This window comes from Macadamia integrifolia, chromosome 4 (assembly GCF_013358625.1).
Source record: "Macadamia integrifolia cultivar HAES 741 chromosome 4, SCU_Mint_v3, whole genome shotgun sequence".
Classification (NCBI taxonomy): Eukaryota; Viridiplantae; Streptophyta; class Magnoliopsida; order Proteales; family Proteaceae; genus Macadamia; species Macadamia integrifolia.
The window spans coordinates 22,715,897-22,728,396 of record NC_056560.1 but is presented as its reverse complement, the minus strand read 5'-3'; the positions used below and the strand labels follow the sequence as shown (position 1 = coordinate 22,728,396).

General features: G+C 46.6%; 1 protein-coding gene across 1 annotated transcript in view; it reads right to left on the bottom strand.

The window, feature by feature from the left end:
- The window catches only part of LOC122075282 (transmembrane emp24 domain-containing protein p24delta3-like), an 83,314-nt gene that overhangs the window by 23,485 nt on the left and 47,329 nt on the right, over window positions 1-12,500 (bottom strand). The gene's annotated exons all lie outside the window — the stretch shown is intronic.

The following is a 12,500-nucleotide window of genomic DNA, read 5'->3' as shown; positions in this document are numbered from 1 at the left end:
CACCACAGCATACACACACTAACATAAGTTCATCAGATCAGCGGAAGACTAAATTTTACCTGTGAATAAATCCCATATACTTGATACCCGAATTGTGATACAATAAATATATACATTTGGGCCCGGAGACATGCTATATACACAAAAAGAATAAATTCAAATATCAAGCATATACAGGAAATCATCAAAAACCATCAGAGTACACAGCTCGGCTCGGTTTCAGGCTGGAGATCAGCTCGGCATCAAGGATTGTGCCCAGCTCGGCTCGGTATCAAGGCTGGAGCTCAGCTCGGCCTCGGAAGTGGAGCTCAGCACGGCCTCCAAGGTGGAGATCAGCTCGGCCTCAGAACTGCTGTCCCGCAGCACAGCCCTCGCACAAGCAGTCTACGCCGTGCTCAAACTCCTCAGGGGTCCACCAGTCCTCTTCAGGAAACTCGACTGTGGGACCCACCCCATGCTCCTCAGATGTATGGCCTACAAAATCATCTAAAAAGGGGGTGTACACGTGGAATGAGCTCACTAGCCCAGTAAGTAGAGAGGTGGACCACACACCACAGTCCACACATCACAACACATCATATGCACTACATGCCATGCTATACATTTTAAATCACATCCACCTAAGCAACATTACTAAGTCTTTGGATTTAGTGCTACTACAACCACAGTGCGCGTATATTCCGGGTACGAGCCGTGAACTCCCTCCCGCGATACGCCCATAGGGCTGTTGGAGAAGGCCCACCGTAAGTACTCGGAAAAGTAAAGACAATGCCGTCCACCGGCTCTCAACAGAAATGTAAATAACTGAAATAAAGGTGCTGACTCCAGCAATTTAAAAGCAGTACGATTGGCCCTCTTGAATGTACCACCGGGGTTACCGACTGTCCTACATGACTCGCCGGGCGTAATGCCTAACCGCCACAGTGTCCGACAACCGCGACCCCTGCTTCCCCCTAAATGGCAATCCAACACCTTAACCCCTGTTGGGAAGGGTCGTAGCACGGGATGGTGAGAATCCTAATACCGCATGCTCCTATATGACAATAGTACGACTGCATAGTGCCTCGGTGTCCCATACCACGGGCCACCAATGCATTCGTTTCCAAGCCGACCACGGCATCTAGTCTATCAATGCATTATGCTCCATGATGTCCACATTCAACATACAAACATCTCATCCAAATGGGCATTTGAAAAGTAAACATAGCATATATGCACATCAATGAGTGGAATGACTAATCTATATAGCATATTCATGATGACATGACTAGATTAGATATAGTTATATGAATGCCAAACAAATGCCTTGAAACAAGGCCAAACGTCCTCTCTCCACTTACTTGTAGCGTACAAGGATTCCCGATTGGTACGGGTGAGATCCGGAGCGAATCGGGTAGGATTTGGTGAACCTAACATAATTGAGCGGGGTTAGTACTTCACCATTTTAGAATCGAAATTAATGAAATCTGATATCAAAATCATGTTTAGAACGTCAAAAGAAGGTCACACATCCGATTTGGGTTCGATCGGACATAAGGATCTCCTTCGGGGCCACACAGGTGGGTCAGACAGGTGGGCTGTCTACCCACCGGTTTTACCCACCGGTTTGTGACCGGCGAGTAGAGGCCCGTCGGTTATACCCGCCGGTTGTACCCGCCGGTTGGGCCAGGGACCCTTTGACTAAGACCGGTGGGTAGGTACCCGCCGGTTGTACCCACCGGTTTTGGCGGGAAAGACTCTGTTTCTTCCTCATTTTCTCCATTCTTTGGGGACTCAAATAGGGCTTTTCCCCACCCATTCTTCACACCTTTGAGGTCCTATAGGATGGTTCTAACCTAGATCTAGGTTAGATTCAAGTGAGGGAAACCATCTTACCTTCTTTGCCCAAAAAATGACTTCAAACCCTTCAAATCACTTTCAACTCACAATGCTCCTTCTATCTTGTCAATATCTCTTCAAATCCTTTAAGATCAACACATCAATCATCTATTAAACCTTAGATTCATCATTTCAAAGGGTATTTACAAGATCTCAAGAAACCATACTCGAATTAAGGGTTTAAAGCTTGGGTATGGTGAATGTTTGTAAAACCCAACTTTTCTTACCTCCAACTGTAGATCTAGAGTTGAAGATTACTCTCCCGACACCGGAATGGCAAGATCGAGCTTCGGCGCCACTGAAATCCTTCCTTTCTTCCTCTTCCTTTCTTCTTCCCTCTCTTTTCTCTCTCCTCCTTACTTTTCTCACCAAACGTACGAGGGTAATAAATGGAAAGAAAAGAAATCATAAAGCCTTATATACTATTCCTAATTAAGTGAATAGTATTGGATGGGTCACTCAGGTGGGTGCACCCACCTGTCCTACCCACCTGAGAGCCAAAACTTGGGATTTTGACCGGGTTCAGACCTCGGCGCGAACCCCACCCCAAGCATACGATCTAGCATACGTATATACCTTAAAATACGGATATAATACCTGTTTTATCCGTACATAGCCTTATAGTAGGTGCATGTACACGGCTTGGGCACTCCCGTCTCTTCTGGCACTGGCTCGGACTTGTCGGGCCAGCCGGTGTTTAAGGTCACCCGTGCCATCATAGCCCATAAGGAACCCGCTCTAATATCCTCTGGCTCGGTTCCTGCATGGTTAAACCGGTTCAAATCGCGAAATCAGACCGGGTTTAAGAAGCGGGGTATTACATTACCCCCCCTTCTGAAAAATTTCGTCCTCGAAATTGCGTACCTGTTTGATCAAAAAGATGAGGGTACTTGGCTCGCATTTCTTCTTCTACCTCCCAAGATGCTTCTTCAAGTGAATGATCAGCCCATCGCACCTTTACATAGGAAATGGAGCGGTTGCGAAGGGTTTTCACCTTCCGGTCCAAAATTTCAGTTGGCTGTTCTGTGTAGGTCATATCAGTTTCTAGGTATTCTGGTTCCACGAGTAGTACATGAGATGGATCATACACGTACTTCTTCAGCATGGATACATGGAATACATTGTGAACATCCCCAAGCGAAGGTGGCAGAGCAAGCATGTAGGCTACTGAGCCAACCCGGGATAAGATCTCAAATGGTCCCATGTATCTTGGGCTCAACTTCCCCTTTCTGTGAAACCTTTGCAAACCTTTAGTAGGAGAGATCTTGAGAAATACCTTTTCTCCTAGCTAAAATTCAATCTCCTTCCTGCGGGTGTCCGCATAGCTCTTTTGACGGGACTGAGCTGCTTTAATCCGTTCTCTAATAACGTCGACTTTGTCACAAGTCATTTGTATCATCTCAGGTCCTAACATTCGACGTTCACCTACCTCATCCCAATACAAAGGAGTTCTGCATTTCTGCCATATAACGCCTCATATGGAGCCATCCCAATTGTGGCTTGGTAACTGTTGTTATATGCAAACTCCATAAGAGGTATATATTCTTCCCAACTGCCACTCATCTCCATTGTACATGCCCTGAGCATGTCCTCTAATATCTGTATGGTTCGCTCCGACTGACCATCGGTCTGTGGGTGAAAAGCAGTACTCAAATTCAGCTGTGACCCCAAGGCACGCTGTAAGCTTTTCCAAAATCTGAAAGTGAACCTTGGGTCCCTATCTAAAACAATGCTCACTGGCACTCCATGTAAGCGCACTATATTGTCCATGTAAAGTTATGCTAGTTTGGTCATGGAGAACTTGGTCTTGATAGGAATAAAATGAGCAGTCTTGGTAAGCCGATCCACAATCACCCATATCGCGTCCATTCCCTTAGGTGTACTTGGTAGTCCGGTGACGAAGTCCATTGTAATCCTTTCCCACTTCCATTCTGGTACTGGGAGTGGCTGAAGGGTACCATAAGGTCGATGCCTCTCAGCTTTCACTTTCTGGCAGGTAAGACAACTCGCCACATACAAAGCTATGGTGACTTTCATGTTTGGCCACCAGTAACTTTGTTTGAGGTCTTTGTACATTTTGGTACTTCCTGGGTGGAGTGCGTACTCGGAGCTATGTGCTTCTCTCACTATTTTATCTTGTATATCCAAATCATCGGGTACACACAATCTGTCTCGAAACATCAATGCCCCATCACTGGCTAAAGTAAAATCTGGGTCGTTCATTGTTTGGTCTTGAACCTTAACTCTGATCCGCTGTAATTCAGGATCTAAAGGTTGCTTCCTTATCACCTCTTTCCTAATTGCCGGATGCACCTGTAGATCCGACAAGGATACCGTCAACCATTTAAGGTTTTCTGGTTGAGGTTCAAGCTCTAAGGTTGCCCCTTCATACAAGAGGGTTTCATCCATTAGCATCACCTCTTGTACGAGTGGTGAGCTGACTGCTAAGTATGAGAGTGACACAGTCTGTGTCTTCCGACTCAATGCATCTGCCACTACATTCGCCTTGCCGAGATGATACTGAATATTGCAGTCATAATCCTTCATGAGTTCAAGCCATCTTCTCTGTCTCATATTCAAATCCTTCTGGGTGAAGAAGTATTTCAGGCTCTTGTGGTCACTGTATATCTCACACTTCTCCCCATACAAATAATGTCACCAGATCTTAAGGGCAAAAATGACTGCGGCTAGTTCCAAGTCATGAGTGGGGTAATTCTTCTCATATTCCTTTAGTTGTCGGGATGCATACGCTATTACCTTCCCCCGTTGCATGAGAACACAACCCAAACCAACTTTGGAAGCATCGGTATAAACTGTCATTCCACCTGTGCCCTCAGGAATAGTCAGCACAGGGGCAGTCACCAACCTTTCTTTCAATTCCTGGAAGCTCTTCTCACATTCCTCTACCCAGTCGAATTTCACACCCTTTTTAGTCAACTTGGTCATTGGCGCTGAGATCCGAGCAAAATTCTCAATGAAACGCCGGTAGTATCCAGCCAAACCCAAGAAGCTTCTAATTTCGGTAACATTCTTGGGGCTTTCCCATTCCACTACTGCTTTCACCTTAGCAGGATCTACTTCGATTCCGGCTTTAGACACTACGTGCCCCAGGAACCCAACTTGTTCAAGCCAGAATTCACACTTGCTGTACTTGGCAAACAACTGTTGATCTCTCAACCTCTGTAACACCATTTTCAAGTGTTGAGTGTGCTCCTCCTCGGTCTTGGAGTAGATCAAGATATCGTCAATAAAAAAAATTACCCATTTGTCGAGCACATCCTGAAATACTCGATTCATTAGATCCATAAATGCTGCCGGTGCATTGGTTAACCCGAAGGACAACACCAGGAACTCATAATGACGGTATCGAGTCCTAAATGCTGTTTTGGGTATATCACTACTCTTTATCTTGAGCTGATAATAGCCGGACCGAAGGTCTATCTTCGAAAATACCCTGGCTCCTTGCAATTGATCAAATAAATCATCAATGCGTGGCAATGGATACCGGTTCTTAATGGTTAGCTTATTCAACTCCTGGTAATCTATGCACATACGCAAGCTACCATCCTTCTTCTTGACAAACAACACCGGGGCACCCCAAGGTGAAACACTTGGGCGAATAAACCCCTTTTCTAATAATTCCTGCAACTGCATCTGCAACTCCTTCAATTCAGCTAGTGCCATCCTATATGGAGCCTTAGATACCGGAGCTGCTCCAGGAGTCAAGTCTATGGCAAACTCCAACTCTCTATCAGGTGGTAAATGCATCAGATCATCTGGGAAAACATCAGGAAACTCTTTAACCACCTTTACTTCTTCTAGAGGTGTAACTCTTGCATCAACATCGAGTACCGAGGCTATGAAACCCTGACATCCACTTTCTAGCAACTTTACCGCTTGGAGAGCGGAGACAAGGACCTTCCTCACCCTTTTCATTGTATCTGCTCGGTATACCCACTCTTTCCCTTCGTCATCTGTTACGTTAATCTGCCTTTCCGCACAGATCACATTAGCTCGATGAGCCGACAACCAATCCATACCTAATATAACATCAAAATTCTGCATATTGAATTTAATGAGTTGTGCATCAAAGTTCTTCCCACTAATCTCCACTGGGCACGGCCCATACACTTCCTTCAACTGTGCAATTTTACCAGTAGGCATACTAACAATCATTCCATGGTCTAGGATCCTGGGTGACATCCTAAGTTTCCCTACAAATCTCTTAGATGCGAATGAATGAGTAGCTCCTGAATCAAATAAAACATAGGCTGGTATGCCCGATATGGGTAGGATACCTAGTATAACAATTTATATAATTTCAGCAGGTCATCAATATTAATCATAATGAACGTCTTAATTTAAAATGTACCTGCTACTACTTCTGTACTAGCCTCAGCTTCCTCGGTCGATAGAGCATACATCCTTCCCTGCGGTTGACTGCCTCGAGGTAAGGGAGGCCGGTACGTAGAGGGCTGACTGGAGGGCAAGGCTGGTCTGGCCCGACAGTCTTTCGCATAATGCCCATATGAATGGCATTTGAAGCAACGAATCTGAGATGTCGGAACCGGAACGGGGCCCCTCTGCACTTGACCCGTTGCAGATGGAGGTCGAGGTGACCTTGGAGCTGTAGGTGCCACACTAGTGTTCGGGCGAAACGGGATAGAACCCGAACCACCAACTGGCCTAGGAGGGTAGCCAGATGGCCTATAGGGCTTCCTATACATAGGCCCAGAACTGTATGATCCGCGGTATGCTTTGGTGGAATTTCCCACATCTGGGAATGGATTTGTTCTCTTCCACAGTCCAGGAGTGAGGGACTGTTCACCCTTTTGCTTATCTTCCATGGTCTTGGCCTTCTGTACAATCTAGCCATATTCGGTCAAATCCAAGACTTCAAGCACAGACCCAATAGATGCTTTTAGGCCTTTTAGGAACCTTGCTGCCTTCTCTTCAGCTGTTCGCATATGCCTTGGGGCAAAATGGAACAAACTCTCGAACTGTTGTTGGTACTCAAGGACAGTCTTACCTCCTTGAGTTAAGGCCATGAACTCAGTCTCCTTTCGGTCTCTGAAACTACGCAGATAATGGTTATCCAAGAACAACTCCTTGAACTGCTCCCAAGTAGGTTCTGGATGAGCAGCCATCAATATAGGTTTGGAGGCTTGCCACCAAGAATTTGCCTCTTTCTTGAGTTGCAACCTAGCACAAATAAGTTTCTGGGCATCCGTGCACTCAAGCACCTCAAATATCTTCTCTAATTCTTGGATCCATTGATCTGGTTCCAGAGGATCACTCCCCACCTTAGAGAATACCGGTGGTAAGTTCCTCTTGAACGACTCCACTACCCTTGACGTATTACTCGTCGCCGGGAAGTTAGGAGCATAGACATGATAGTAGGATTATGGAGGAGGCATCCCATGCTGAGGAATACCGAATGGTGGGATTGGGGTTGTACCCACCACTTGTGATCCCGTTCCCGACCCTACAGGTGGGTCCTGCGGTGTGAGTACCCGGGGAGGTTGACCCGGTTGATAAAAATCCAACTGTTGCTGGATGGCAGTCATAAATGCTTGCTGTTGCTGAAGCATTTGTTGCTGAAAAGCTTGTTGGGACTGCTGAATTATTGTAGCAACATCTCCCGGTGTAATGACCGGTGGAGGGTCCGGGAGTGCAGTCATAGGTGGGTCCCCATGTGCCCCACCCTGACCAAGGGTCTCTGGAGGTAGTGGAGGTGAGGTATGCCCCACAGAACGGGACCCCCTAGGATTTTGTGGTCGACCGACCCGACGAGGACCCCGTGAGGTACCTCGGGCATTACTACCGGATCTAGTACGTACCATCGTATCCCTGTACCTGGAACACATCACACACCATATTGGTTAAACACCATAGAATTGATTTCGGCACACAACCATATGCCATTACATGAGGTGTTGAAGTGTATGATAGCCTGTAAATAATCGTAGCTCAATTCCAAGATACAGGCAAAGTCCACAACATACATGCTAATGGTCCCACTTGACCATAGCATATTAATCATAGGAATAACATCCATAGTGACAATCAATGAAATCATTGCTAGAAGGAGAGAAGGGAACAAGAAAAGAAGAAATATTTTCAAAATTTCCCAACTGCTATAACCGGTGGGCTGCACCTGCGGGTAGGAGCCCGCCGGTTATACCCGCCGGTCTTACTGCCTTACACCGGCGGGTGGCACCGGCGGGTAGGAGCCCGCCGGTTATACCCGCCGGTCTTGCCCGTGTTAAAACATGAACAGGGCCCTACAGACCCTGTTCTGTCTTGTCTCTTTCCCCATCTCCTTTCTCTTTCTTCCTTTCTTCCTTGGCCGATCTTGAAGGTCTCCTCGGTGCTTCTACTCGCGAGTCTACTCACCCACTCGACGCTTTAGAGAAGAGTCAACTCACCCTCATTCAAGTAAGTTCCTCCTTCTTCCTTTTTCAGAATTTCCATTTGTGTAGAATGCATGAATAAGGTATACTTTCTAGGCTTCCTTTCCATATTTTTCACCATAGAATAGTATTACCATGTGATTGTGATGCTTCTACTGTGGTCATTTGTAGTTTATAGGAATTTTATCTTTTCATTTGGAGAAAACCCCAATTTGTGCCCTAGGTTTCCAAATTTGGGGATTTCTTCAATCCTCACTCTTTTTCTCCAATTGATGACTCCTTTGTGATGCATTCCATTTGATTTACGCTAGATATACTTTAGATTTCATGATTCCTCCTTTATGCTTGGAATCCCCATGTATTTCCATGAAAATCCCTATTTTTGGCATTGGTTTCCTTGATTTTCATCCATACTTGTATTCATGGAACTCCATAGTCTATTTGGGTATGTTCTTGCACTTTCATGATCCCGCTACTATGGCATTTCATCTTAGTCCTATGGTTTCCAGTTGTTCTCCATTATGTTCGAATTTGCTCATTGGACTTGAATCCCCTCGTGTTATATATGCTCTTTGCTTTTGCTGTCAGTTTACTATTTTGGCATGTTTTTACGCGTTGTCAACTATCGTTCATCATATCATAGGTTTCCTATCGTTCTTAGATTGTTGCCATTCCCGTTTTGCATGAATTGGGTTTTGGATTTCCCCTTTTTAATGCTGCTGTCATTTTCCTTCCTGTACTAATCCCTACTTTCTTTTCTTATTGCCAGGATGTCGTCACGCACCGGCAAAGGACCATCTTCCTCTGGCATTAGACGCAAGACCACCGCTTCTAAGCGGAAAAGTGCGGAGACCAGCTCTTCAGCTCCTCGCACAGGGAGACCCGCACCTGCCCAGTCTGACCCTACAGACTATGATGAGGAGCACTTCCTCAGTGCCGAGGCCGCAGCCAACTGGCCCAACTTCCTGAAGGGGTCAGTGTTGATGGAGAAGACCGTGGTAGTCGAGGACTTCCACAAGGCTAGGCTTCAGGAGCGGTTCTCAGCATTGGGCTGGGACTCTATTCTTCATGTGGATCGACCATGCTACGAGCAGCTCGTCCGTCGGTTCTATTGTAACCTAGAGGTGTCGTATCCGTACGGGGAGTTCACCATCAGCAGCTTGGTGAAGGGAGTGGATATCCAGCTGACGGTAGGCACCTTGGCCAGTATCTTGGGTATATCGGCGGTGGGACACCGATACTACAGTCCCCCCAGGGGTAGGCCTCAGGGACCGTTCATGAACCTGGAGACACCGGACTTCATCTACGAGACCATCTGCGGCAGCAGTAGTCGCCCGGAGTCCGAGACATCCTTCTACCCTGAGGTTCATCTATTCGCCCGGTTGATCCAGTTCAACCTGCTCCCCAGAGGAGGTCATCGGAACCAGGTGGGTTTCATGGCGGCTTTCATTGCATTTTGCATCTTCACGGCCGCAGAGGGAGGCGGCGAGCACTTGTGCCTTCCCTATATTATCCTCAGAACGATGGAGCACCATACTTCCCACCCAAAATATGGAGGATTTCCTTACGGCAGGATCCTCACTAGGATCTTCGAGTTCTTCAGGGTGGATCTGAGCGGTGAGGAGGGGAAGACTCTGGCTGATAGGTTCGACCGGAGAAACCTCCTGAAGATGGGCCTTCAGACCCTCATGGATTCACCTCCTAGATCAGGAGCTCAGAGAGGTAGGGGTAGGAGGGCTGCCCCTATGGAGGATGTCCTCATGGAGGAGGAGTCCAGTGAGGAGGATGAGGACTACGTTCCTCAGGACGAGGAGGAGGATTTGATGGGTGGCAGCATCCCTGAGGAGGCGCCTCAGGAGTCGAGAGGTCCTGGCCCTAGTTCTTCTAGAGCTACAGCCCCACCACCTGGGAGTGGTGCCTACGACTTTGAGGGCATGACGTCCTCCATGCAGGCCTTGCAGGATGGCCAGGTTCAGATACTGAGGCAGCTGGACGAGATTGTCTCCAGGGAGGAACGCCTTATGGAGAGGCAGACCACCTTGGAGGATTCCTTCCTTAGGCTGAGTCAGGACTTGGACACCAGGGCCAACGCTATCTCAGCAGACTATGGCCGGCTTCGGAGGGAGGTACGACTGGTGAACGCGAGGTTCGATTATTACGATCACCGCTTCGACATCAACTCCAGGCCACCGACGAACGTGGTGATCATCGACGACGATGACGACGACCAGTGAGGGCTTGGCTCGCCCACACTAGCTGTTTACCCGTTTTCTCCTTTTTTTTGTAGACATTGTATATTTATTTATCCTCATTCCTTGTATATGTATTGTAACTGGTTTGATTTATGGAATAAAATATCTTTGGATAGTGGATTTTTGTGGTGTTTTCATATGTGGAGTGCTTGTGTGATTTTGTTGTGATGTATTGTGCCATCTGTGATCTTTGTTATATTTATTATCTGTTGCTTATCAGGTATTTATGTAAAATTTTTGGAAATCCCACTTTACGCCGTTATGCTGCCGAAATTTCGTCGAAATAGTACTCTATAGGTTACATCACCAACCTAATCCCCTTTTTATCTATACTCACGCATGCCATGAATGCAATATATATAATGCAATCCATTTTTATACTTTCTTTCTTTAGCTTTTAATCTTTAAAGCTTTTATATTAGCCCAACCCCATTTTCCTATTATAGAGTCTACGGGATTCTAATGGTATGCTGTGAGTGGAGCAAAGCATCACGCTCTGATACCACCGTTTGTCACACCCCGTTCACCCTGAACCGGAGCGGTGACCGAGTTAACACCGGTTAACCCAAACCTGCCAGGATCATCAGATACTGTATTCCACCACAGCATACACACACTAACATAAGCTCATCAGATCAGCGAAAGACTAATTTTTACCTGTGAATAAATCCCATATACTTAATACCCGAATGGTGATACAATAATTATATACATTTGGGCCCGAAGGCATGATATATACACAAAAAGAATAAAATTCAAATATCAAGTATATACAGGAATCATCAAAATCCATCAGAGTACACAGCTCGGCTCGGTATCAAGGCTGGAGCTCAGCTCGGCCTCGGAAGTGGAGCTCAGCACGGCCTCCAAGGTGGAGATCAGCTCGGCCTCAGAACTGCTGTCCCGCAGCACAGCCCTCGCACAAGCAGTCAGCGCCGTGCTCTAACTCCTCAGGGGTCCACCAGTCCTCTTCAGGAAACTCGACTGTGGGACCCACCCCATGCTCCTCAGATGTATGACCTGCAAAATCATCTAAAAAGGGGGTGTACATGTGGGATGAGCTCACTAGCCCAGTAAGTAGAAAGGTGGACCACACACAACAGTCCACACATCACAACATATCATATGCACTACATGCCATGCTATACATTTTAAATCACATCCACCTAAGCAACATTACTAAGTCTTTGGTTTAAGTGCTACTACAACCACAGTGCGCGTATACTCCGGGTACGAGCCGCAAACTCCCTCCCGCGATACGCCCATAGGGCTGTTGGAGAAGGCCCACCGTGAGTACTCGGAAAAGTAAAGACAATGCCGTCCACCGGCTCTCAACAGAAATGTAAATAACTGAAAATAAAAGTGCTGATTCCAGCAATTTAAAAGCAGTACGATTGGCCCTCTTGAATGTACCACCGGGGTTACCGACTGTCCTACATGACTCACCGGGCGTAATGCCTAACCGCCACAGTGTCCGACAACCGCGACCCCTGCTTCCCCCCAAATGGCAACCCAACACCTTAACCCCTATTGGGAAGGGTCGTAGCACTGGATGGTGAGAATCTTAATACCGCATGCTCCTATATGACAATAGTACGACTGCATAGTGCCTCCGTGTCCCATTCCACGGGCCACCAATGCATTCGTTTCCAAGCCGACTACGGCATCTAGTCTATCAATGCATTATGCACCATGATGTCCACATTCAACATATAAACATCTCATTCAATTGGCAATTGAAAAGTAAACATAGCATATATGCACATCAATGTGTGGAATGACTAATCTATATAGCATATTCATGATGACATGACTAGATTAGATATAATTAAATGAATGCCAAACAAATGCCTTGAAACAAGGCCAAACGTCCTCTCTCCACTTACCTGTAGCGTACAAGGATTCTCGTTCGGTACGGGTGAGATCCGGAGCGAATCGGGTAGGATTTGGTGAACCT